Below are 24,273 nucleotides of genomic sequence, written 5' to 3' on the forward strand. Positions count from 1 at the left end.
CCACCATCGTGTGGGTGCTGGGAATTAAACCCAGGTTCTGTGGAAGAGCAGCCAGGAGAGATTTCCCAAGCCGGACACAGGAGGGAAGAGCAGCCTGTCTGCACGACACATTAATAAGGGGGTGTGTGGTGATATTTTCTTGCACAAATAAAACCTGTCTGGGGGTCAGAGAATGGAGCTTGCCACCAGCTAACCATAGAGGTCTGTACAGACAGGAAGTAATGTAGCTGGACAAAAACAGGATATAAGCAGGGAGAAACAGGAAATTGCTCTCTTCTCTGCTGAGATGCTTAGGTGGTAAGGTGTATCACAGAAGTCAATCCAAGAACACTGAAGCTCTGATCTGACTTATTCCAATGTTGTCCAACCTTTGGATACTAAGCAAAAACTCAAACAAACCAAACCTAACAGGTTTTTGTTAAAGAGAAAGGAAAAGAAAAAAAGGAGCAAGCTGTGCACGCTAATTTGCAATCACCATTCAGATTGCAGCAGGGTGAAGCCCGTGTACTGTGGGTGCTAGGCAGGCAAGGCAGCAAGCACACGGTGGGTGTGCAGGCAGGCAAGGCAGCAAGCATACAGTGGGTGTGCAGCTGGGAGCTGGGAGTGTGTCTGGGAGTGTGCCCCTTTATGTAAATAAATTCAAAGAGAAAGGTTTTAGGAATTGCATAAACCACCAGTGTTGTGTGGAGGGGAGTAGCAGGGAGTCAAGCATGGGCCAGATTGGGACCCTCACAGGGTGATTTGCCCGTGTCCTGCCTTTAATGTTCTGGTGCCAATATGTAAAAGGAGTTCTTAATTGGTCTAGACAATAAAAGGCCAGAGTCAGATACAGAGGGAAATGCTGAGAGATCAGAGAGAAGGAACAAGCCACAGCACACCTTACCTCCTAAGCATCTCAGCAGACAAAGACCCATTTCCTGTTTCTCCCAGCTTATATCCTGTTTCTGCCCAGCTATGTCACTTCCTGTCTGTCTGTCCAGACCTCCAGATCTCTATGGTTAGCCAGTGACAAGCTCCATTTTGTGACCCCCAGACAAGCTTTATTTGTGCAAGAAAGATATCACCACAGGGATGTGTCCTGTGGAAAGGCCAAGGAGTAGCTACCCTGGACAACAGGGATGCAAACCACGTGGGCAGATGTAGCTGACTCTCAGGACTAGAAACAAAATCCATCTGAAGAAATCTTGCCCTGCTTCCCATTGCATCAAAGGAAGAAATTACTCAACTCAGCAAACTGTTAAATTCAAGCTGCTGATAGGGCCTTGGCCAAATGCATAGGGTAGTAAGTCCAGGAAAACCAGGCTCCGAGCTGGAGAGCTCAGCAGGACTTCCTTTCAAGCATGCAGAGTCATTCACACTGCTCTGGCTGTCTTTGCAGCCCCATTTCCCAAAATAAAACCACTGCCATCCATGAGTGAGGGTCCTGAGTGTGAGGTGTTGCTGCCTCTCCTCGTCCAATTACAGCCCCCAGGCCCCTGGAATTCCCTCTCCAGTCATGGATTCCCCTCTCATCGACACCTCCACCTCCTCTTTCTTCTAGATCCTTCCATTTGGGCAGTAAACTTAATCCTTTATTGGCATAGCAATAAAAGCTGTGAGTGTATTTTATACTCAAAATAAGTTCCTCAATATGTCTGCAAGCGATATCTGGCTAACAGTTAGCAACATGAATTAAGAGACCTTTTTCCATGTGCTATAAACTCGATTCTTAGAATGCTTTATACTTAAATAGTAAAAACCTATGGATCACTTTAAAAAGAAAAGGAAACTACTTTAAATTAAACTATTTTTATTTTTTTGAGCCCAGTGCCTATGGAGACCAGAAGAGGGCATCAGATTCCTTGGAACTGGAGTTACAGACAGGTGTGAGCTGCCATGTGAGTGCTGGGAATTGAACCCAGGTCCTCTAGAAAAGCAGCCAGTGCTTTTAACTGCTGAGCCATCACTCTGGCCCATTGAAACTACTTTTGACCTAGGATCTAAAAATTAGATCAGAACTCAAAATTGTATCTCTGTCTCTCTGTCTCCCTCCCTCCCTCTCTCTCTGTCTCTCTGTCTCTGTCTCTGTCTCTCTGTCTCTCTGTCTCTGTCTCTCTGTCTCTCTGTCTCTCTGTCTCTCTCTCTCTCTCTCTGTGTGTGTGTGTATTAAATGTATGCTCTCATGTGTTCCATGCTGTCTTCAAACTAGTTATGTAGTAGAGATGACCTTGAACTTCTGGTCCTCCTGACTGCAGGGTATTTACCACTATGCCTGGTTTATGTGATTCTAAGGGGTCAAACTCAAGGTTTCATGCATTCTGGGAGATCAGTCTTCAAACCAACCTACATCTGCAGCCATTTTGTTGTTGTTTGTCTTGTTTGCTCTGTTTATGTGTGGATGTGATTCTGGTAGACCACTTGACTACATTGCATGCGACCCTAGAGTCACTCCTCAGCTTTTTGTGTATGTGTGGCCATGGTTGTTAAAGTGAGAATAACCTTGTAATTTCAAGAAAATTAATTTCTTAGATGGACACCTATTTGCTTTCTGGAGATTGCCTGTTTTGGGCAGTGGGTGTGGGCATGGTTTTCCTCTCCGCTATGAGGTCCCTTGTCACCGTGTTCACATGGTCATTTTTAAAAATCCTGTATTATGGATGTTTTTTGTACTCATGTCTTGAGAACCAGAACTCTGTGACATTTTGACTTTCAGGATGAGAGCAACACTATCGGTTCAACAGACTGACTTTTAGCCTTTTCTTTTTGGCGTGCTGAGGGTGGATCCTAGGGCCTTCTGCACACTGGGTAAGCATCTGGTATCAACACTGGCCACATTTGTTCTATCTCCATTAATGGAAGGTGTAAGTAAATATATGTGTCTGTCTGTCTGTCTGTCTGCCTCTTTCTCTGTGTGTCTGTATCTCTCTGTGTCTCTCCATCTCTGTGTCTAGTGTGCGTGCGTGCGTGCGTGCGTGCGTGTGTGTGTGTGTGTGTGTGTGTGTGTGTGTGTGTGTGTGTGTGTATGCTTCTGTGTTAATGTCTCCCCCTCTCTCCTTTTCCCCCCTCTTCTCCCCTCCTCTTCTCTTTCTTTGGGGCCTCATTTAGGCTAGTCTCTACCTCACTATCAAGCTGAGGATGACCCTGAGGTTTGATCCTCCTAGCCACTACCTCTCAAATGTTGGAATTAAGGCATATGCCACCAAATCCAGCTAGTATTTTTACAAAATGTAAAGAAGTTTCAGTTTTTGATATTCTGCAGATTATCTCAGCTTGGTTCTAAAAAGAAATAAGGTAATTCTACATAGTAGAAGACCATTTTCATGCTAAGAAAACTGTCTTACTAACTCTTACACGAATTACTTACTAGTCAACTTCCTAGTCCCCAGGGGATGGGATGTTCTGTGATTCAGTAGCTAGCAGGTGCTCAGATTTAACATCCCTGGCCTCGGTGGGACATCCTGTCATGGTGAACCTTCTGTAGAGAGGAGTGTGAACCACACAGCGTTTGCACAGCTGCTCTGTCAAAATGTTTAACCTGACTCTAATCACCAAGGATTAGCCACACATGTAGGGTGTGCTTCAAACGAGTTGTCCTGGACTCTGAAAACAGGCTGTGACAAAAGAAAAATGAAGTGAGCGTGCTGTTCCTAAGTCAGAGAGGCTAACGAGGCAAGATAGCCAATTCTAGTGGGCGGAGTTCTTTAGAATCTATATATGAGGAAAGGAATACAGAAAAGATGTTGGGCACTGTTGGGTACATTCGAATGTGGATTTTGTATGGAGACATCCATTCTTTGGGGAGTGGGGGTTGTGACAAGTTTGTTCTTATTTCACTGCACAGAAAAAAATGGACAGTTTTGTATCCTATGTTGTAGAAACTGTTGGGATGTTTCCAGAAGTCCGCCACCTTGCAGCATGTGCAGGTGTCTAGTGGATTCCCCAGTGGGCTTCCTTCTGGAATATTCAGGACTTTTGTCTTGTTGAGTATGAGCTAAGCGAGGGACTGGACAGCAGGCTTAAGTATGTGCAAGCCCCAGGAGAAGGAAAACGATGACTAATGTCTGTGTGGAAGCTACAGCTATACATCCCCAGGGCCCTGGCCATTCCAAGGCACCAGCTGTTAAATGTTGTGACTACGTGGAATTGTGTCCTTACACTTACCGTGTAAAATTCACAGTGTGAAAGTGTATGGTAGGAATTTTTTTTTCCGACACAGGGTTTCTCTGTGAAGCAGTCTTGGCTGTCCTGGAACTCTATCTGTAGACCAGGCTGGCTTGGAACTCACAGAGATCCACCCGCCTATGCCTCCCAAGTGCTGGGATCAAGGGTGTGTGCCACCAATGCCCAGCTAGGATTTTTATTTCTTAAAAATTCCCTAACTCCTGTCTAGTCACTGCTCATTTGTTCATTCCTTTGTCATTCAGTAGGTACTTCCAGGGTGTATGTTGGGTGACAGGAATGTCCTCAGAGCCTTGGGAGTTGAGTACCAATGGGTGTCAGCAACTGCAGGTGGTCCCAGGAAGTTTTATAAAACCTACACATATGGGTTTTCCTACAGACACATACTGTGATAAAAAATTACAAATTGGGGGGAGGGCACGGGAGGAGGGGAGGGAAAAGGAGAGGGACCTGGAACTGACTTGTGAAGCAACCTTGTTTCTTATCTAAATTTTAAAAAAAGAATAAAAAAATCATTATTGATTAAAAAATTAAAAAAAAATAAAAAAATAAACAAGTACTCTCAAAAAAAATTACAAATTAAGCTGGGTGGTGGTGGTGGTGGTGGTGGTGGTGGTGGTGGTGGTGGTGGTGGTGGTGGTGGTGGCGGCGGCACACATCTTTAATCCCAGCACTCGGGAGGCAGAGGCAGGCGGATCTCTGTGAGTTCAACACCAGCCTGGTCTACAAGAGCAAGTTCCAGGACAGCCTCCAAAGCCACAGAGAAACCCTGTTTCCTCGGAAAAAATAAATTTACAAATTAGGTACAGTAAGATTGACAATAATTAGCAATCTAATAAAATTATTATGGCAATCACTACTTCTTCATTTGGGGGCTTGACTACGAGAAATAAGAGTTACTTGGACACAGGTCCTACAGTAGGCAACAGTTGGTCTGAAAACCAAGATGCACAGCTCAGCTCCTATAGGGAGGGCAGCATGCACAGTGGGAACACTTTGACAAGAAAGTAATTCATGTCCCCAGAAAGAGAGAGCACAGATGGAACAGGGCAGCAAGCGATTTCATCACACTGTTTGGAAACATAGAAGTTTAAAACTCAAGAGATAGTTATGTCTGGAATTTTCCATCAAAGAATTGCAAGTCACAGTTGACTGTGGGCAGCTAAAACCACAGAAAGTGAAACTGTGGGTAAGGGGAGAATGCTGTGTTGTGAAAAGGATGTTCTGTGATTCTCAGAGTGTTCAGTCTCCACCAGGAAACCAGTGTCAGACACAGAAAGTGTCCAGTTAGGTCTGTGGTGACTCCAGGGAGAAGGCAGGTGTGCTGTGAGAGAGAATAAAGGCAGACTCACTCTGCCCACATTGCCTCTCAGTGCAGCTCCAAGGATGCCCCCCCTCCCCCAGCCCCACTTCCACCAAGTGCCTGTCTCCTTCCCTAGTTTTGGAATAAGAACCAGCTGACCTACCCTATGAATGCCCTGGGTACCAGGCTATATGGAAATGCCTGCGTAAAATCCTTGCTGCGTAAAAGCAGCACCTTTCTCTGTTGTCAGAACTTAGAAATAGGAATTGTTTTGTGAAATATGCTGACTTATAAATGTTAACAAATTCAGAATTTCCTAAACATTCTGTGGGTTAAACTCAATACATCTGTGAACTTCCAGTTTCAACATTTTGGGATGCAGAAATTTAGTTATTGAGTTAGTGAGAGTTCTGGCTCAAAGATTAAGGGAAGTTCCCTTCTTTCCTAACCCTAATTCTTAAAATTAATTTTGATTTTAATTATATGTAGGGGTGCATGTGGGGGTTGTACATGTTAATGAAGTTCCTCAAGAGGTTGGAAGAAGGCAGTGGATCCCCTGGAGCTGGAGTTAAGGTGGTTGGGAGCCTCCTTATCCGGGTGCTGGGAACCAAACTCCAGTCAAGTAGAGAAGAGCAGTAAGAGCAATAACTGCTGTGCCATTTCTCCAGCCCCCCTCTTCAGTGCAATGTTTAATAATTATTACACTTTTCTTTCTTTTCCTACTTCCTTCCTTCCCTTAATTCAAACAACAAGGATCTACTAATAAGGGGTGGTCAAAGAGATTTGTCCATTGTTGGCCTCTGTGACCCAACCTGATCAATGTTTCTATGAGGCTAGGCAGGCCTGGGTTTTTTGTTTTTCATTTTATTTGCGTGTGTACTAAGGATTGAACCCAGGGCCTCACACTTGCTAGGTAAGTGTTACCATGGAGCCATATCCCCAACCTTCTTGTAAAAAGATGTTTTATTTTGAGACAGAGTGAAGTTGCCCAAGTTGGCCTTGAATTTGCTCTGTAGCCTAGGGAGGCCTTGAACTTGGGAGCTTCCTGAATACCTGGGATTACAGGCCTGGACCACCAAGTACGAGTGATAACAACTTTCTTGCACTATGACTTATAGACCATACAGTTCACCCCTTAAAAGCTGAACTTTCAACTGTTTGTAGTATATTCATAGAATTATGCAAATACCACCACATTTAACGAACTGTTTATAGAGTAACTCTTTTTATTAAATTTTTTCATTTATTTTACATACCAACCACAGTTTTCCCTTCCTCCTCTCTTCCCTTCCCTTCCCCACCTCCTGTCTGTCCCCCATACCCACCCCCTCATCCACTCCTCCTTTCAGAAAGGGGCAGGCCTCCCATGGGAATCAACAAAGCCTGGCATATCAGGTTGAGACAGGACCACGCTCCTCCCCCTGCATCAAGGCTGGACAGGGCATCCCAGCATGGGGAATAAGTTCCAAACTGGACCTACTGCTGGGAGCTCTACAAACAGATCAAGCTGCACAATTGTCACCCACATGCAGGGGTCCTAGGTCAGTCCAGTGCAGGCTCCCTAGCTGTCAGTCTGGAGTCTGTGAGCTCCTACTAGCTAAGGTCAGTTGTCTGTATGCCACCTCCCACCCCTTACTTACACAATCCCTCCTCCCTCTCTTCAACTGGACTCCTACTCAGTGCTTGGCTGTGGATCTCTGCATCTGCATCCATCAATTACTGGATGAAGGCCCTCGGATGACAATTATGGAAGTCACAAATCCGATTACAGGAGAAGGCCAGTTGTGGCACCCTCTCCACTATTGTTAGGAGTCTTAGCTGGGGTCATCCTTGTGAATTCCTGGGAGTCTCCCTGGCACCAGGTTTTTCCCTAACCCCAAGATGGTCCCTCTATCAAGATCTTTCTTTAATTACTCTCGCCCTCTCTGTGTTGCCCCCTACTTGATCAACCCGATCCCTCATGTTCCCATCCCCCATCCCCTCCCCTCCAGCCACCCACCTCCACCCCCAGTTTACCCAGAAGATCTCATCTATTTCCTCTTCCCAGGGAAATCCATGTGTCCCTCTTAGGCTCCTCCTTGTTACCTAGCTTCTCTGGGGCCGAGGACTGTAGCCTGGTTATCCTTTGCTTTACAATAGATTAACTTTTTTAGTCTTCGGTAATATAGCAATGTAAACTAAAATTCCATGTTTGATAGAAGGGTTAAAACGAAAAAGGTTGACGTGCACTGCTGATGTGCATGTGCTAGCATTGAAACTCTCATCTCTGGAAGGGATCAGAACAAAAAAAATGTTATGTAACCACTTTAGAAAGCATTTTTTATGTTCTTAATATGGCAAGAGCACGCATGTCACATCGTGCATACTTTCCCTTCATTGATATTTATCCAAAGAAAATTAGACCATATGCTCCTACAGAACTTGTGAAAAATGATTCACAGAGGCTTCATTTCTAAGTCTACACTATTAGGAATTATCTCAAGGTCCCTAAGTAGATAAGAGATTGGAATAGGATAGAATATTGATCAGCAGTAAAAATCACATCATTTCCTTTAGGTGAAGTTAGACAGAGAACTGATCTATTGTTACAGAGAATCTAAAAAGGAGAACCGGCCAGGCATTGGTGTGTGCACCTTCAGTCCCAGTGCTTGGGAGCACAGGCAGACAGATCTTGGAGTTTAAGGGCGTTTTGGTCTACAGAGCAAATTCTAGGACGAAGCTACATAGACAGACCCTGCCTCAAAAAAACAAAAAGTGAACTGGAAATGAAACTACAAAGGAACATTAAGAAATCAGATGGGGCCGGGCGGTGGTGGCGCACACCTTTAATCCCAGCACTCGGGAAGCAGAGGCAGGCGGATCTCTGTGAGTTCGAGGCCAGCCTGGTCTACCGAGCGAGTTCCAGGACAGCCTCCAAAACAATACAGAGAAACCCTGCCTCAAAAAAAAAAAGAAATCAGATGGACTTGAGGGGGCTGGGGAGGTGGCTTGGTGGTTAAGAGCAATTTTTATTCTTGGGGAGGACCTGAGATCCATGTTGAGTGCTCACAACCTCCTGTAACTCTAACAGGACCCTTTGAGCTGTCTAAACATCTGCCTGAATGCCAGTTGTCAGGGGGCGTGGTCAGCATGATGCCAGGATATCAACAAGTACTTCATTCCTTTTGTGGCTGTGATACTTTTAATAGGGTGATGATGACATTTTACTTATCCAAAGATGCATTAATGGATATTTAGGTTCTTCCATTTTGATCATTAGAAATAATACTGCTGTGAATATTATGGGCATTGTGTATTTTGAGACAGAGTTTCTCTGTATAGCCATGGCTGTCCTGGAACTTACTCTGTAGACCAGGATGGCCTTGAATTCACAGAAATCCACCTGCTTCTGTCTCCCGAGTGCTGGAATTAAAGGTGTGTGCCACCACGGCCTAGCTCATGTTTGGTTTTTTGTTTGTTTGTTTTTTGTTTTTCGAGACAGGGTTTCTCTGTGGCTTTGGAGGCTGTCCTGGAACTAGCTCTTGTAGACCAGGCTGGTCTTGAACTCATAAAGATCCGCCTGCCTCTGCCTCCAGAATGCTGGGACTAAAGGCGTGCACCACCACTGCCTGCCCGGCTTCTGCCCAGATCATGTATAAGTTTTTATGTGTGCGCAACATTCCCATTTGTCTTGGTTTATGCCTAACAGTAGAATTACTGAGTCATTTGATAACCATGTTTAACCAACTGCATTAGTCAGTGTTCTCTGGAGGAATAGGACTTATAAAATGAGTCTATTCATATATAGGAGGGGATTTATTAAAGTGGCTTATAGCAGTGATTCTCAACCTTCCTAATATTGCAATCCTTTAATACAGTTCCTCATGTTGTGGTGACCCCCAACCATAAAATTATTTTAGTTGCCACTTTGTAACTGTAATTTTGCTACTGTTATGAATGGTATTTGGAGATAAGAGATTTGCCTGGCCCACTGGTTGAGAATTGCTGGCTTACAAGCTGTGGCCCACTAGTCCAACACTAGAGTCTACCAACGGAGGGTCTAAGATTCCAGTAGTTGTTCAGTCTGTAAGGCAGATATCTCAGCTGGTCTTCAGCGTATACCAGAATCCCAAAGAAGTATCCTCAAATGCCAGTGAAGGTGTAGAGTCAGGCACCTTCTTCCATGCCCTTTGTGTGCCGTGACCAGAAGTGCCGTGTCCTCACACCTCAAAAGATCCAGATTAAAAGTGGGTCTTCCCACTTCAAATGACTTAATTAAGAAAAAAAAATCCCTCACAGGTGCCGCCAGCCACTTTTTGGGGTTTTAGTTAATTCCAGATGCAGTCAAGTTGATAAACAAAAATGGCCACAACACCAACTGAGGAACTCTCTGGGCTGGCTCCCAAATCTGATACATCATTTTATATCATCACCTGCAGTGGATGAGGGGCTGTGTCTCCCCTTGCCTCCCACTCTGGACACTTAAGATGACAGACAGTGATCACCACCTGTTGATACTTTTTAGCTCTCGGCTGAGCCACTGGGAGCTGTGTATCACCCCTTTTTTAAGTGGAAATGTTATAAATTAGTAGGCATTCAAGATTTCGTAGAAAAAAGTAAAAACCTTGTCAAGCACCTTTCCTTTTGTTCATTTTTTATCTGGTCTCTGTTGAGGATGAAGTGGTACTATGCCCCTTTAACGTCTGTCAAGGGCACCTTTCTCCCAGATGGAGGATGGAATGTCATAAGGCAGAGACTTCAGCATCTTGCCCATCCAAGGGGCCCTGGTGCATGCGTATACAGACCTTACTCTTGCAGACATCGGTATCATTCTATTACTTGGATTTTAAAACAAATGCTGGGAAGCTCTGTGAGTTCGAGGCCGGGCTGGATCGATAGCCTCAAAAACAATACAGAGAAACCCTGCCTCATAAAAACCAAAAAAAAAAAAAATAATAATAATGCTGGGAAGCTTGTCATAATCACAAAGAGCGAACCTCTAACACATACAACTCTTTAAAATAAAGTAGTCAGGGACTAGGGAGATGGCTCACAAATTAAGAGCACTGGCTGCTCTTCCAGAAGACCCAGGTTTGACTCCCAGCACCCACATGGTAGCTCACAGCCTTCTGTAACTCGGGTTCTACAGGATCTGATGCCCTCTTCTGGCCTTTATGGGCACCAGACACACGTACACAATGCACAGACAAAAATACATGTAGGCAAAAGACTGATACACATAAAATAATAAAATATGTTCAAAACTTAAAAAATAAAGCAATCATGTTACTATCTTACATCTATAGTAATTTCTTAATGTCTAATATCCGATCCTTATTTGAATAATCCTATTTTCTTACAAATTTCTTTCCATAGCACTTTGGAGCTGGGTCCAAATATTTGACTGTTTTGCCTTTGGATTATCTTTTATTCTAATATATTTTTTTAAAGTTTTAATTTGATTTGTAAAGGTTTGTGCCTGCTTTTCTGTGTGTGCACCACATACGGGCAATACCTGTAAAGGCCAGCAGAGGGCACTGGATAGTCTAGCACTGGAGCTACAGGGAGTTGTGAACTGCCTGGTGTGGGTGCCGGGGATCTAAGTCTTCTGCAGGAGCAGCTTTTAACCCCTGAGCATCGTTTCTGCCCCATCTGTCATTCTAGGTTCACTCTTTTCACAGGTGCTATTTGAACAAGTAAAACAATCACAAAAATAATGTGATAAGCCATTCATCTGGGTGTGATTAAATGGGAGACATCTAGGTTGCTAGCAGACCCCTTCTTCCCCCGGCCTTGTTGATATACATCTGTAGGTTATGTGCATGTGAGGGAATCGGTCAGTTAGATCTAAAGCCCCAGCTCCATCACTGTAGCTTGTTCAGTCTCTTATGGGTAACTTTCAGGGTTTTGTTTTCAGCTTCTTAAAAACAATCTTATTCATTCTTTAGAAGTACAGTTATACAATATGTTTTCAGTATATCCATCCACCACTACGTCCCTCCAACTTCCCCTGGTACCACCCACCCCATTTACCTCCCCACTTCACGTGCTCCTTTTTTGTTGTAGTTCCCGAGACCAATTAGTGTTGCCCATATGTGGTTGTGGCCTTCCACTGAGGCATGGCAACTTACTGTGAGCTACGTCCCCAAAGGAGTGTGACTCTCTCTCCCTCAGCAGTCACCAATTGTCAGTCTCTCCTCCAGGGGTGGGGCCTCAGAGACCTCTCTCTCATCCGTGCTAGAATTTTGACTGGCTTGCTCTTGTGAAGCTAACTACAGCTGCTGTGAGGTAATATGTGCTGCATCCACAGCCTGTCCAGAAGTCAGGATTTCACAGTTCTTATATTCTTTTTGACTCCTAGTCTGTGACATTCCCCAAGTGCCGACAGGCCTGGATTGATACATACACTAACACAGCTGAGATACGTGTAGTCAGCACTTTGACAAGTCATGGGTCTCTGTATTAACAGAGCTGTAGTTACAGGCAGTTGTAAGTCACCCCATGTGGGTGTTGGGAATTGAACTCAGGTCCTCAAAAAATGGATCTATTTCTCCATCCCCTAGATGTTCCCTTTAAGTGATTGTCTTCTACTTGACTCATGAGTCAAATTTCTAAATTGACAAATTCAATATCTTATTTTATAAGTTTTTATCTCCCTGTGGTGGCTCCATTTTGGTTTTCATTTGTCTTAGCGTCCCATCTTTATATGAGGGACTTTCCTCTAATGCCCTATGGTCTTGGCTGTCAGCTCTTCATATTTAGGAGCTGGTGTCTTGTTTACCTCTGCACTTTCTCTCCAGTGGTACCCAGTGCTTCCCAGTAAGGCTCTGGGGGCTCTGGGTGCACTGTGCAGAGCAATTCAGCATCGACTCCTGTTCTAGAGCAGGGCTGGCTTAGTTTGCAGAGTCCTGCTTTTCTCTTGCTCCCCAGCTTCCAAATTTGGGTGCTGATGTCTCCTCGCCTGTTCTTTGATTTTGTGTACTTTTGGGTTTTTTTCACTCGTCATTTTAGAGATCCTTAGGAGGAAGTGTAAATAAGAGGCTGCAAACACTCTTTCCTGTGCCAGATGCAGTCCATAGCCTGCTTTTGTATGGCCTCACTTAAAAATGACATTATATGTTAAGGGCTTTAAGCAAAAAAAACCCAGTGTAAATAAACAAAATCCGTGGGGTATGTCACAGAGACTTGATGTAGCCAACAAAGCTTAAAGTATTTACTGACTATTTGTAGAGAAAGATTTCCAACCCTGATGGAAAGCCATTTTTAACAGGGTGATTGATTCCTTCCCTGGCAGGGACCCAGTGGGATTTTATCAATAGTCAAACGTATAGACAACTTCCTCCGCACTTTCCTGCCCCAGTGCTTAAACATCTGCAGTTTGTGGGTTACCCCAGTCCTTCGGTTGGTCCAGCTGCAATGAATGGTGACTGTCACCAAAGATCTGGCTACTGAATTCATATTTCATTTTATGTATTAATTGCTGTTATTGTCTCTGGGACAGCATGCCTGACACAAACAACTTAAAAGGAAGGATTTACTTTGGCTCCTGGGTGTGTCAGGATGGCCGAGTGGTCTACTTTGGCTCCTGGTTTCAGAGGATCTGGTCCACGAATCAGTTTCATATTTCTAGACCTGTAAGGCATTTGGTCTGTGGACCTGTAACAGTGGCCACACGCCTTTGGGTGTGGTTTAAGGCTTTAAGCAGAAAGAGAGGAGCTTGAGGCATGGCCTCCATTTGCACGCTCTTTCTGGTGGATCTGGTAGGAAGAGCAGGAAATGCCCCAGTGGTTCTTTGTATTTTTCTGTGTAATTGTTCCCCAATAAGCACCCATTTATCATTTATCATTTATCTTGGGTCTAGTGATACAATTACATCCTTGCCTTCATGGGCCCGTTGTAGGAAAGGACACCTTTGGGGTGGGGGTGGGGCTCAAGAGTGTCTTCATGATGGACAGGAAGCAAGGAAATACAGGGAAGGACCAAGGCCAGAGGTAGCCCCCAGGACATGTCCCAGTGACCTACTTCTTCCAGCCTTCCAATGACACCATCATGTTGTGATGCCATCTAGGAGTCAATCCATCCACAGGTCAGGGTCCTCACGATCTACTGATTGCTATAGACACCTTCACAGACACCCCTAGAAGAGTGAAACATGAATTAAGAAATGACTCTGTAGCTGATATTGGGGTTCAACCTGAATATCAGAAAAGCAAAGCAGCTACCTCTAGTTCCGTCTGAAATAGACTGCTCCCATTTCCATGAGCTCTCACCAAGCCCCAGACTGTAATCTCTCCTCGGCGTGGGTAGAGAATGAATGCTCCTATCCTCGGTGTGACTGGAGAATCAGTGCCTGATGCTGACTACTGAAGACCCTGCGTCTGTCTTTTATACCCCTCTAGTGCTGGGATCTGTTACTCTTTTAGACTGATTCAATCTCATGAATCCCTGGGTGGCCTTGAACTCAAGAGAAATCCATCTACCTCTTAATCCTGAGTCCTAGCTTCTGGCTGCTGGGATTAAAGTGTGTGCCTGGTTTCTGTGGCCTGTGACTGACTTTGCTTTCTGAATCCTCAGGCAAGCTTTAATAAATCATAAATAATATACCACCACATTTCAATTGTCTCCTTAGTGTGTCTTAATCCACCAGATAGACAATCCAGACGGGCCGTCCACACTCTTCATTTTGCCTCCATGGCATTTGAGGTTGTGTGACCTCCACCCTGACTAACTTACACCCGCTCTCGAGATCACAGATTGGCTAACTGCCAGGTACAGGTGTTTAGCTTCATTTTCTCTTGGCTATGAACTTACCACCACAGAATGAGTAAACGATAAAATGAGGAGGCTTTTTTGGACTTCTGATCCTGGTCCAGGGTCAAGGGTCCATGTCAGATGAGACGGCACGAAGCTGTGCAGGGGTTGCATGATGGGAGTTTATGCATGAGTGATGCCTTAGCACCTCTGTTCTTAAAAGGCCACCAGCCATTCACAAGGACTGCATCCTGGTGGCCTCCACTAACCCTTATCACCTCCCAGTGGCTCTACTGCTATAGTAGCATTAAATTCCCACCCCCTCTAGTACCTCACAGTGGGGATTAAACTCCAGCCTGCGCTTCAGAGGGAGCAAACTGATGGAGAATGTTCTTCTGTATATATGTTTCTCTTACTGGTTAATGAATAAAACACAGATTGGCCAGACAGGAAGTGATGTAGCTGGGCAGAATCAGGATATAAGCGGGGACAAACAGGAAATCGCTCTCCTCTCTGCGGGAGACGCTGAGCAGTCATCAAGTGGTGGGCAGAGGAGTTGCAGGTTTGGCATTCCCTGGTAAGATAAGACCACGTGGAAATACATGGATTAGTATTTATGGGTTAATAATTAAGACAGAGCTAGCCAATAAGAAGTCCAAGTCACTGGCTAACAGCTTGGTAATTAATACAGCGTCTCTGTGCTTCCTTGGGGCAGAGAAGGGCAGTGGGACCTAGCCGGGTCTGTTACGGCAAACCCTGCTCAACCACAGCACCAGGGGAAGCTTCTCAAGCTGTGCCTTGCCCCTTCTTCTGTTGTGCTTAGCATTGTCGCCAGTTGTCTGCTCTAGACACTCTGCGGTTCCGGTTTCCCTGGGTCCTCACCTCCCCACGTCCAATCCTCCCTTTCCGGTTCCAGTTACTCTGGGTCCTCACCTCCCCACGTCTAATCCTCCCTTTCTGGTTCCAGTTGCCCTGGGTCCTCATCTCCCCACGTCTAATCCTCCCTTTCCGGTTCCAGTTATCCTTGCCCATGGGATCCTCCCATTTCCCCTTTCCCATGTCATCCCCTGCACCACACCCCTCCACCTCAGCACCATGCTAGATCCTCCTTACCCCTCACATGGTTTGCTAGAATACCTGCCTAGCATGCCTGCCTACATGCATTTGTTCTGTCTCTTACACACAATTACACTGGTTTTCTTGCAGCAAAAGTCTGTTGACATCATCGACTTACTAAAAAAAAATCTGTAGTTCCTTTCCCTGCCTCTTGACTTGCAGTTGGTAAAATGCAGACTCCTGACAGCCTTCAGAGCCACACCCTGGCCTCCTTTCCTGCCACCCTCTCCCCTTGTCCTCCCTCCTCTCTCCTCTGTGTATCACTGCCCTGTTCCTGTCAGTAAGGCCACCTTGTGATGATAGTGATGACAAAGGGGATGACAGAATTGTCAGCAGCACGTGCCCTGAGGCCTCCCACCACACGAGGTTCTTGATGCGCCTCACAAGCAGGTGCCACCAAAGTCCCACTTTCGTAGACGGTCCCTCCATCATGGTACAAACTTTAAAACTCATCTTTTTTTAAATTGCATTTTATTTATTTTCCATACATGTGTGTGTGTCCTTGTGTGTGTGTGTGTGTGTGCTCATGTGTGAATGCTTCTGTGTGTGCTTGTGTATGTGTATGCTTGTGTGTGCATGTACTTACATGCTCTCATGAGTGTGCGAGAACATGTGTGTGTATGCACATGTATGTGTTTGTGGGGAGGCGGAGTGGTCAGAGGACAACTTTCAGAAGCCGGCTGTCTTCTCCCACATGCAGGCCCTGGGGACTGAGCTCGGGTCATCAGGCTTGGAAGCAAGTGCCTCTACCCGCTGAGCAGTTTTTTGTGTTTTTGCATGAGATAAGTATAAAAAGTCACTTGTCTGCAAATCTGATCTGAAGTAATGTGGATATATTTATATCCCTCCCATTAGTGTACATTTCACAGCAGAAGCCTCTCGTTGCCACATGCTGCCTGGAAGCCTCACGGTGCTGTCTGATCTGTGCAGCATATAGATGTTCTAAAACTTGAAACCCTGTCATGGGCTGGAGAGATAACTCAGTAACAGACTTGGCTAGCACGCATGAGGGACTTGAATATGATCCCTAGACCTGTATAAAAGGAGGAGGAGAGGGAGGCTGAGATAGGCCTGTCCCTGGAACTTGCTAGACTGGCAGCCTGGCCTTGTTGGCAAGTTACAGTCTGTGATATACTCTTGTCAAAACACAAACAGAAAAAGCAAAAAAAAAAAAAAAAAACCCAAAACAAAAAAGGACAAGTGACACCTAAGGAATGCAGCATGGAAGGTTGTCTTCTGGCCTCTACATTCATGTGCACACACATGCATGCACACACTCTGACACACAGCACACACATGCATGCGCATACACTAACACACAGCACACGCATGCATGCATGCACACTAACACACAGCACACACAGCAAAGGACAAGACCTGGGACTGTTGGCTTTCAGGTGAGACGCAGCTCTCATTCTACCCTCTTTATACAGGAGGAGTCAGCTCCAAAGCCATAGTGAGAGGGGTGAGGGGAGCAGAGCCATAGTGAGAAGGGGTGAGGGGAGCAGAGCCATAGTGAGAAGGGGTGAGGGGAGCAGAGCCATAGTGAGAAGGGGTGAGGGGAGCAGAGCCATAGTGAGAAGGGGTGAGGGGAGCAGAGCCATAGTGAGGGGGGTGAGGGGAGCAGAGCCATAGTGAGAAGGGGTGAGGGGAGCAGAGCCATAGTGAGAAGGGGTGAGGGGAGCAGAGCCATAGTGAGAAGGGGTGAGGGGAGCAGAGCCATAGTGAGGGGGTGAGGGGAGCAGAGCCATAGTGAGGGGGGTGAGGGGAGCAGAACCATAGTGAGGGGGGTGAGGGGAGCAGAGCCATAGTGAGAGGGGTGAGGGGAGCAGAGCCATAGTGAGGGGGGTGAGGGGAGCAGAACCTAGGTAAACTTGATGTCTGCCTCGATGCTGGCACCTTACGGGCCATGTCTTGCCATCAGACAGCTTCAGGTCCATGTCTCTGCCCTCTGTCCCCTCAGTGACCCATCCAGACCTTCCTTTGTGGCCAGGCTGGGACCTACCAGCAGCAGAACGACTCCGTCATCCCCGGCCCCTGCCCCTCTGCCCCTCACTCGTGCTCTTGGCTGCCTTCCATTGAGACTCAGTGTGAGGACTGCTCACTCACCTCCACCTGCACTGGGCCCTAGCCGACTCGGGGTTTACCGGTCTGCGATCCCGTCACCCGCTTCTCCCTAGGGCAGGCACACTGACCTTTCCCATGCCCCTGACGCCCCGAGGCTCACTTCTAGGGTTTCACTCTGTTGTAGTGCGTGCCTGCATCCATTCTCTTTCCAGCTGCTTCTTCTCGCCAGGTGTATAAGCAGCACCACCCCCCCACCCCCGTCCCCAGACTCGGAGGACAGCAGTTGGTAGAGGGCCAGCTCCTCCCAGACTTCCTCCTCTCCTTGTGTGTGCTGATGCCCCAGGGACTGTCCTGCCCCGATCTTAAGCCAAGTATCTTTTGTCTCCTGGTATGACATAGCAGGTTTCCCCCCTCAATTTCATGGTGACTCACCTTTTAAAAATAGTCTTTGATGTGTTAAAGCCTTAAGAAAAAAACTTTAATCATTGTATTGGCTGGTTCCTTTAGTCACAGCATTCTTAGCACCTGGAAGAAACCCTAACATATTAATTAAGGATGAACATACCCTCCTGGCACCTCACACGCCTCTCCCATGCCTCAGTGCCCTCCCTCATTCCCACCAGACCACTGTGGCCTGGTCGCCTCACGCCGGACTCAGGTGCCTGTCCCCCCACATCTTCCTAACTGCTCCCAGTGAAAACCCTAGACCTGAGCTCCTGCCGTAACTCTCAAGACTTGTAACACTGTTAGTTGATTCTGTGATATGGAATAGTTTGGGCGTTCTTTGATTTCAGGGACCATGTTAGATCTTTCTGTAGCCCCCATGTGTTTGTGTGTGCATGTGTGCATGTGTGTGCCTCGTGTGTGTCCATGTGTGTGATTGTTTGCATGTGGGTAGATACACGCATGTACACATGCACGTGGAAGCCCTAAGTTGTGTCAGGTGTCTTCAATCACTTTGTATTACTGGGTTGCCAGTTTTGACTAGTCGAGCTAACCAGCTTGTCTGGGAGATCCCCAGTTCTCTGCCTCCTGAGATTTTACCTGGGTTCTGGGGATTCGAACTCCAGTTCTCACACTTGTTTGGCAAACATTTTATCCACTAAGCATTCCACGAGCCTTTGTACCGTTCTTGACCTTGGCGAAGCCTCTGGAGCACATGCTTGGTAAGTTAAATTAACAAACTCCAAGGAAACTTTCTTGGAGAAGTTTACTGCTTCAGTAGTCTCCACTGTCAGCCGAGCCCTTGAAACTGACCTAGATCATTGGACAGAACCTGAGCCACTGAAGTCAGGGCCGCTCCCTCCTGTCTTTCCAATCAGGCCACCGTCTGTGCGCCATGTCTGGACACCCTTCTCGTTATCAGTTCTCATCTCTCCTGGCTCACTCTCCTCAGACATTTTCCCTTTCCATTTATTCAAGTTTGTTTGTTTTCCCGGGGGCGGGGTGCGGTTGGGGTTGAGAGGAAGGAGTTGAGGGACTAGGGTTAGGGAACTTGATCATTCCAGCATCTAAGCACTGGGGAACTGGAGAAGAAACAGGTGGCTGTGTGGTTGTTAAAATATCTCTGGTTGAGGCTGTAGCACAGTTGGGAGAGTGCTTGCCTATCATGCAGGAAGCCCTGGGTTCGATTCCTGTCACTCTATAAAGCCAGGCACAGTGGAGAACACCTGTAATCTCAGCACTGGGAGACAGAAGGGTCAGAAGTTCAAGGTCATCCTCTAATACATATTAAGTTCAAAGCCAGCCTGGGATACATGAAACCCTGTCTCAAAAAATAAACAAGACCACTAACACCAGCCATCCCCAGCCAAGTTGAAGGCTCTTTGTAGAGCCTGTTGGTGACAACAGCTCAGACCCATCGTCTAAGTTGTCCTCTGCTTCGTTTGAGTCAGATCATGAATGTATTGTGATGGGTGACAAGTGTGCTTTTACACCAGCCATCAAGAGGGCAGGGAAGAGCTCAGAACATGAAAGTTCATGGCCTAAAGGAGTAGCAGGAGACAGGAATTGGTGACTGCCAATGGCAGGCCAGACTTCGTGAGAACTGAGGAAAGCCAAGCCCCAGGGCCTTGAGGAAGGATGGTCCAGTCATAGCTGATTGCCATAGGAACTGAGAGAACATTTTGAATCAAAGGCTTATCTTTAAGTGCCTTTGTGATGCTCTCCGTGGTTCTTCACTGTTGTACCATGAGTCTGGGCTGCAGGACTAAGTACCTAGCCTGGCCTGTGCCCCCCCAGCCTCCCCTCTTCTTTGTTATGATTGCTACAGCCCCCCAATACTGCGTGCTTGTCAGTGCCTGTCTCCAGAAGGCAGCTCGCATCTGCTTCCCTGATAGACCATCATGGAGTGGCTAGCCTTCCTGTAATCAGGCCACCTCAGTGGTCCATCAAAAGGCCACTGTCAATCACAGAGAAATCAGCATCAATTTGCATCAGTTTGCACAAGCCTGATGTGATCTTCTGTCTTTCTTTTTTTTCCATTCCTGTTCTGTTAGTTGCAAACCCTGGGGTTTTCCCTTTAAGAGCCTCTAGCACCTTCCCCACCCCCCCCATTCTCACACTGTCCCTTCTCATCTGTAGTGTTATACCTCCTCCGTGTCCATCTCCCGGCCTCAGTCTCCCTCTCCTGGTCTACCTTCTACTCTGTTGGCAGGGTAATCAGCTCAGTTCCTATGAAGCAGTCAAAGTTTATATTTGAGAATGCAAACCAGAACCCTTTAGGCTATTTTTTTTTTGGAAGCTTCTGTTTGTTCTGTTTTGGGGGATGTCAAGATTGAACTCTGGTCAGGCACTCTACCACTGGCACACACCCCTCTGTCCTGCCTAGCCTACTTGGTTGGTTCTCAAAGGCTTCCTGGGGCCTGGAGAGTTGTCTCAGTGGTTAAGGGCACTGCATGCTTTACCAGAGGACCTGGCTTCCATCCCCAGAACCCGCATGGTGGCTCACAACCATCTGTGACTCCAACTCCAGGGGATCCAACATTCTTTTCTGGCCTCCATGGCTACCAGGCGCTCAAGTGGTGCACAGACCTGTATGAAGTCAAAACACCCACACACGGCTGGAGAGACGGCTCAGCAGTCAAGAACGCTTGCTGCTCTTGCAGAGGACCCAGGTTCAGTTCCCAGCTCCCACATGTTGGCTCACAACCAGCTGTAACCCCAGTTCTAAGGGATCTGTTGCCTTCTCCTGGCCTCCATGGGCATTGGGGACCTGTGTGGTCCACACAGAGGCAAAATATTCATGCACATTAAATGAAAATAAGTAAATCTTTTAAAAAATACTTAAAGCCCCGCGGTGGTAGCAAATGCCTTTAATCCCAGCACGTGGGAAGCAGAGGCAGGTGAATCTCTGAGTTTGAGGTCAGCCTGGTCTACAGAGTGCATTCTAGGACAGCCATGGCTACGCAAAGATGCCCCGTCTCAAAAAAAAAAAAAAAAAAAAAAAAAGAAGAAGAAAAAAACAAAAACAACAAAAAAATCTTGAACATTTGAATTTTTTTTTAATAGGAAGATTCTAGAAGACTTCTTTGCTGCTCTTGAATGGAGCACAGACATCTCTCCATGAGTCCATTGTCTTTTTCAGCACGCCCCACCTTCCTGCTTCCTCTGCTCCAGCCCTCCTCTCTCCCTCGAGTGTGGGGAGCCTCCAGCTCTGCTCTCCCTGGGCTCCCTGGTAGCCCTTCCCTGCCTTGGTTCCTGTCTTCAGGTCTCAGCCCACACGCCGCAAACACGCTGTGGATCATGTCTGCTCCTCCCCCCCTTTCGACACCATATTCTTCACACCAGCTCCCTCTGTCAGAAATGATTTTGCTCATTTATTTAGATGGTATTTCGCCACCACCACCACAACTAATGTGTGGATTTCTTGAGAATGGGGACACCCCTGTTCTTACTGTTGTCTGCTTGCTGGTGTTCCTATTATGTCTGACGCGCAGTAGTTAATATTTCTGTATTACAGAGCCGTGGAATCTCTCATATTGCTCTCTTTTCTGTCCTTGTCACAGTGACATGTTAGTTTTATCTGTTTGCATTTTACCTGTTTGCTTGGAAACGATCTGTTTTCTCCCCGTTCTTACATTCCTGAAGCTTGCAGAGGCTGGATAGCAGAAGATCTCGATGTGTGGAATGTATAGGGTGACAGGCGGGGCACCGCAGTGTACGGCTCATTTACGCATGCCTGGGGCATTCGAAGCCTGGCCCCAAACTAAGAAAACCAGCTGCATCCTCCTTACGCCCTCCATATTCCCTATATTCTGCTTCAGAAACCAGACACAGGAAACATCTGACCATAATAAAAAGCTTCCAGTAAATTCTAGCTCTCCTCATTGTGCAGCCAGCTCTGTCATGCTTTGGTCTGGGGTTCTGTTTGGTCACTTGTGCAACACGCCACATGGCCGCCTCTGGCCTAGGAGCCAGAAACAGCTGGGGCCTGGAACGCTCAAGTAAAAATGACATATTTCTTAGCTGCAGAGGGAGAAGTCTGGATTCTTGCTCTGTTGCTTGCAAAGCAAACCTCTCACTTTGTTGAATGCTAAATTTTCCCGTAAGCTGTCACCCTGGTTTATAACTAAAATAATCTCACATCCTTTAGAATAAACACAAATAATGAATCGCGGAACCGTTTCTGGTTCTGTGCCTTTAATTCTGAAAACAAAATTCATTTGAACTTACACAAAGCATGAATATGTCGCTTACTTCCTCTCACTCATATCATCTGAACTCTGAAGGCACGTGCTCCCGGAGCATAGCGACCATTGCAGAGAACATTTGCAGTGATTGCTTCCCAGGCCACAGCCACCTGCCCTGGGCCTCCCTCCCAAGACCCTGATCACACTTTACCTCCAACTCACCCATCTTTCTGGCCTGCAAGGCGGAGACCTCTCTTACTGAGCATTGGCACTTGGTAATATTTGTGGGAAGGAGTCTGGGGTGTAGTTCAGTGTGGGAGCATTGCCTAGTTTGTGCAAGGGAGTTCCATCCCTAGGACCAAGGGATGGACAGTGGGAAGGAAGATGGGGAAATGCTTCATCACGGGGTCCATGTAGCTGGTCTGAGGTCTGGGGGCAATCTTAGTAACCGAAGAGCTGAACAACCCCTCAGCATGAAGAACGGGAGAGATCAGGAATCCACTCAGCCTTGGCTTCAACACCGGCAAGTCCGCACTGGAGCAGTTATTTTTAATCTTTTCCTTCTCCTCCCTCTCCCCCCCTTACGCACACACACACACACACACACACACACACACACACACACACACCATTTCTGGTCCTTAGCAGTGCTCTCCCACCTCAGCTCAAGTAGCCTGGACACCGGTGAGTGTCAGCACCAAGCCCTAACCCCCACCTCCCTTGAAACAAATAACACATGTTCAGTGCAGACATTTTGTAAAGCCTGCCGCCAGAGGCAGTCTCTGTCAACGGTTACTGTTCTTCAGATATTTAGCTAAGGTTCAGTTGTTTTTGGTTTTTTTTTTATGTTTAGATGGAAAGGTTTCAAAAAAAAGATTAAATCAGGATTGCTTATGAGTACAATGAAAGTATAATTGGAAAAATATATCAACAGCAGTGAAAAATTAGGTACTTAAAATTTGTGTGTGTGTGTGTGTGAGTGTGCGCATGTGCACTGGCCTGCATTCATATGTGCAGGCCAGAGGTTGACACTGGGTATCTTCCTTGTTCTCCACTTTATCTTCCGACACAGGGTCTTGTGCTGAGCTCTGAGCTCACTGAGTTAGTTAGTCTAGCCACTGGCTTGCCCTGGGAATCCTTCCTCCTGAGCTCTGGGATCCTGGCGGCGGGCATTACATCCACCTCCTTTTTTACAGGGGTTCTGGGGCTCGACACGCCACTCCTCACACGTGAATAGCAAGTGTTTTATTTACTGAGCCATCTGCCTAGCTCTTGAGCTGTCTTTAAAAAGTGCTGCTCACCTGGGCAGTCAGCTCCTCAGAGGATCTTCCTCTCTCTCCTTCTCACCTTGGCTGCAGTTTTAAAAGGAGGAACATACCTGAGAAGAAACAGACCCGAAACATGCTGATAAAGGAGTAGAACTCTTGAGTGGAACACTGCTTATGCAGGTGGGATGGCCAGCTGTTCATCAAGGGGCCTGATGGCACATCTGTATTTCTGTAAAGAGCAGGCTGCCCTGCCTTTGCATTTCAAAGCACTCGATCAATCTGGCCTTACCTGGTGATGCAGGATGCTTGCCTTTGGGTCCTCTCGGGAGCCACATTCCCAGCTCACTGTCCCACAGTTCTTACTAAACATATCTCTGAAGGACTGCCTGAAGGGTTTGTTGTCCAGGCATTTCTCTAGAAACTAATTCCACAGTGGTTCTCCAGACACAGCCTTGAATGAGCAGCTGCCGTGGCTGCTTTTATTGGGTTTATGTGCTAGCATCGGAACCCTGTTGTTTAGAGTTATGATAATGTTGAATTTCCATGTGTAGTGAGATCTGGAAGATGCTGTGGCTGTACACACCTGTCCAGTATGTGTCTGGCTAGCATTCTGCAGTGAGTAAGTCTTTTAGATTTGATCTCTTAAGTCTTGGTAACCCTCACCATGTAATTGTTGAACTGTACATTGGCTTTATAGCACCATTTGAGGTTGGGTCATATGTTAAGAGACAGCCATACCAGATTCCCAACTACAAACTCAGGAAATATTGAAGGAGAAACACCATCAGCATCGCTTGGTCCCCTCTTTGTTAAGACTCACAGCAAGGAAAACATACAGCATTTACTTGAATTTTGGTCTTTAAGTTGCTCAGAAACACCTGGTCCCCTCTTCCTTCAGGTCTCTATGTGAGGCCTTCTCTCTGCCTGGGATGCTTGTTCCATTCTTGTGGACTTTAACCCTCAACATCCTTCACACACAGCCCAAGGGCCAACTTCTCCA

At 46.6% G+C, this 24,273-nt stretch overlaps 1 protein-coding gene and 1 long non-coding RNA gene across 5 annotated transcripts in view; one reads left to right on the top strand and one right to left on the bottom strand.

The window, feature by feature from the left end:
* The window catches only part of St3gal3 (ST3 beta-galactoside alpha-2,3-sialyltransferase 3), a 218,164-nt gene that overhangs the window by 66,837 nt on the left and 127,054 nt on the right, over nucleotides 1–24,273 (top strand). The gene's annotated exons all lie outside the window — the stretch shown is intronic.
* Nucleotides 13,272–21,682, bottom strand: LOC121143971. Its single transcript, XR_005881296.1, has 4 exons — nucleotides 21,414–21,682; nucleotides 14,523–14,765; nucleotides 14,252–14,348; nucleotides 13,272–13,577 (listed from the first exon to the last, which is right to left on the bottom strand). It is a non-coding gene; the product is annotated as an uncharacterized LOC121143971 (long non-coding RNA).

This window comes from Mesocricetus auratus, unplaced genomic scaffold (assembly GCF_017639785.1).
Source record: "Mesocricetus auratus isolate SY011 unplaced genomic scaffold, BCM_Maur_2.0 Super-Scaffold_100014, whole genome shotgun sequence".
Classification (NCBI taxonomy): domain Eukaryota; kingdom Metazoa; phylum Chordata; class Mammalia; order Rodentia; family Cricetidae; genus Mesocricetus; species Mesocricetus auratus.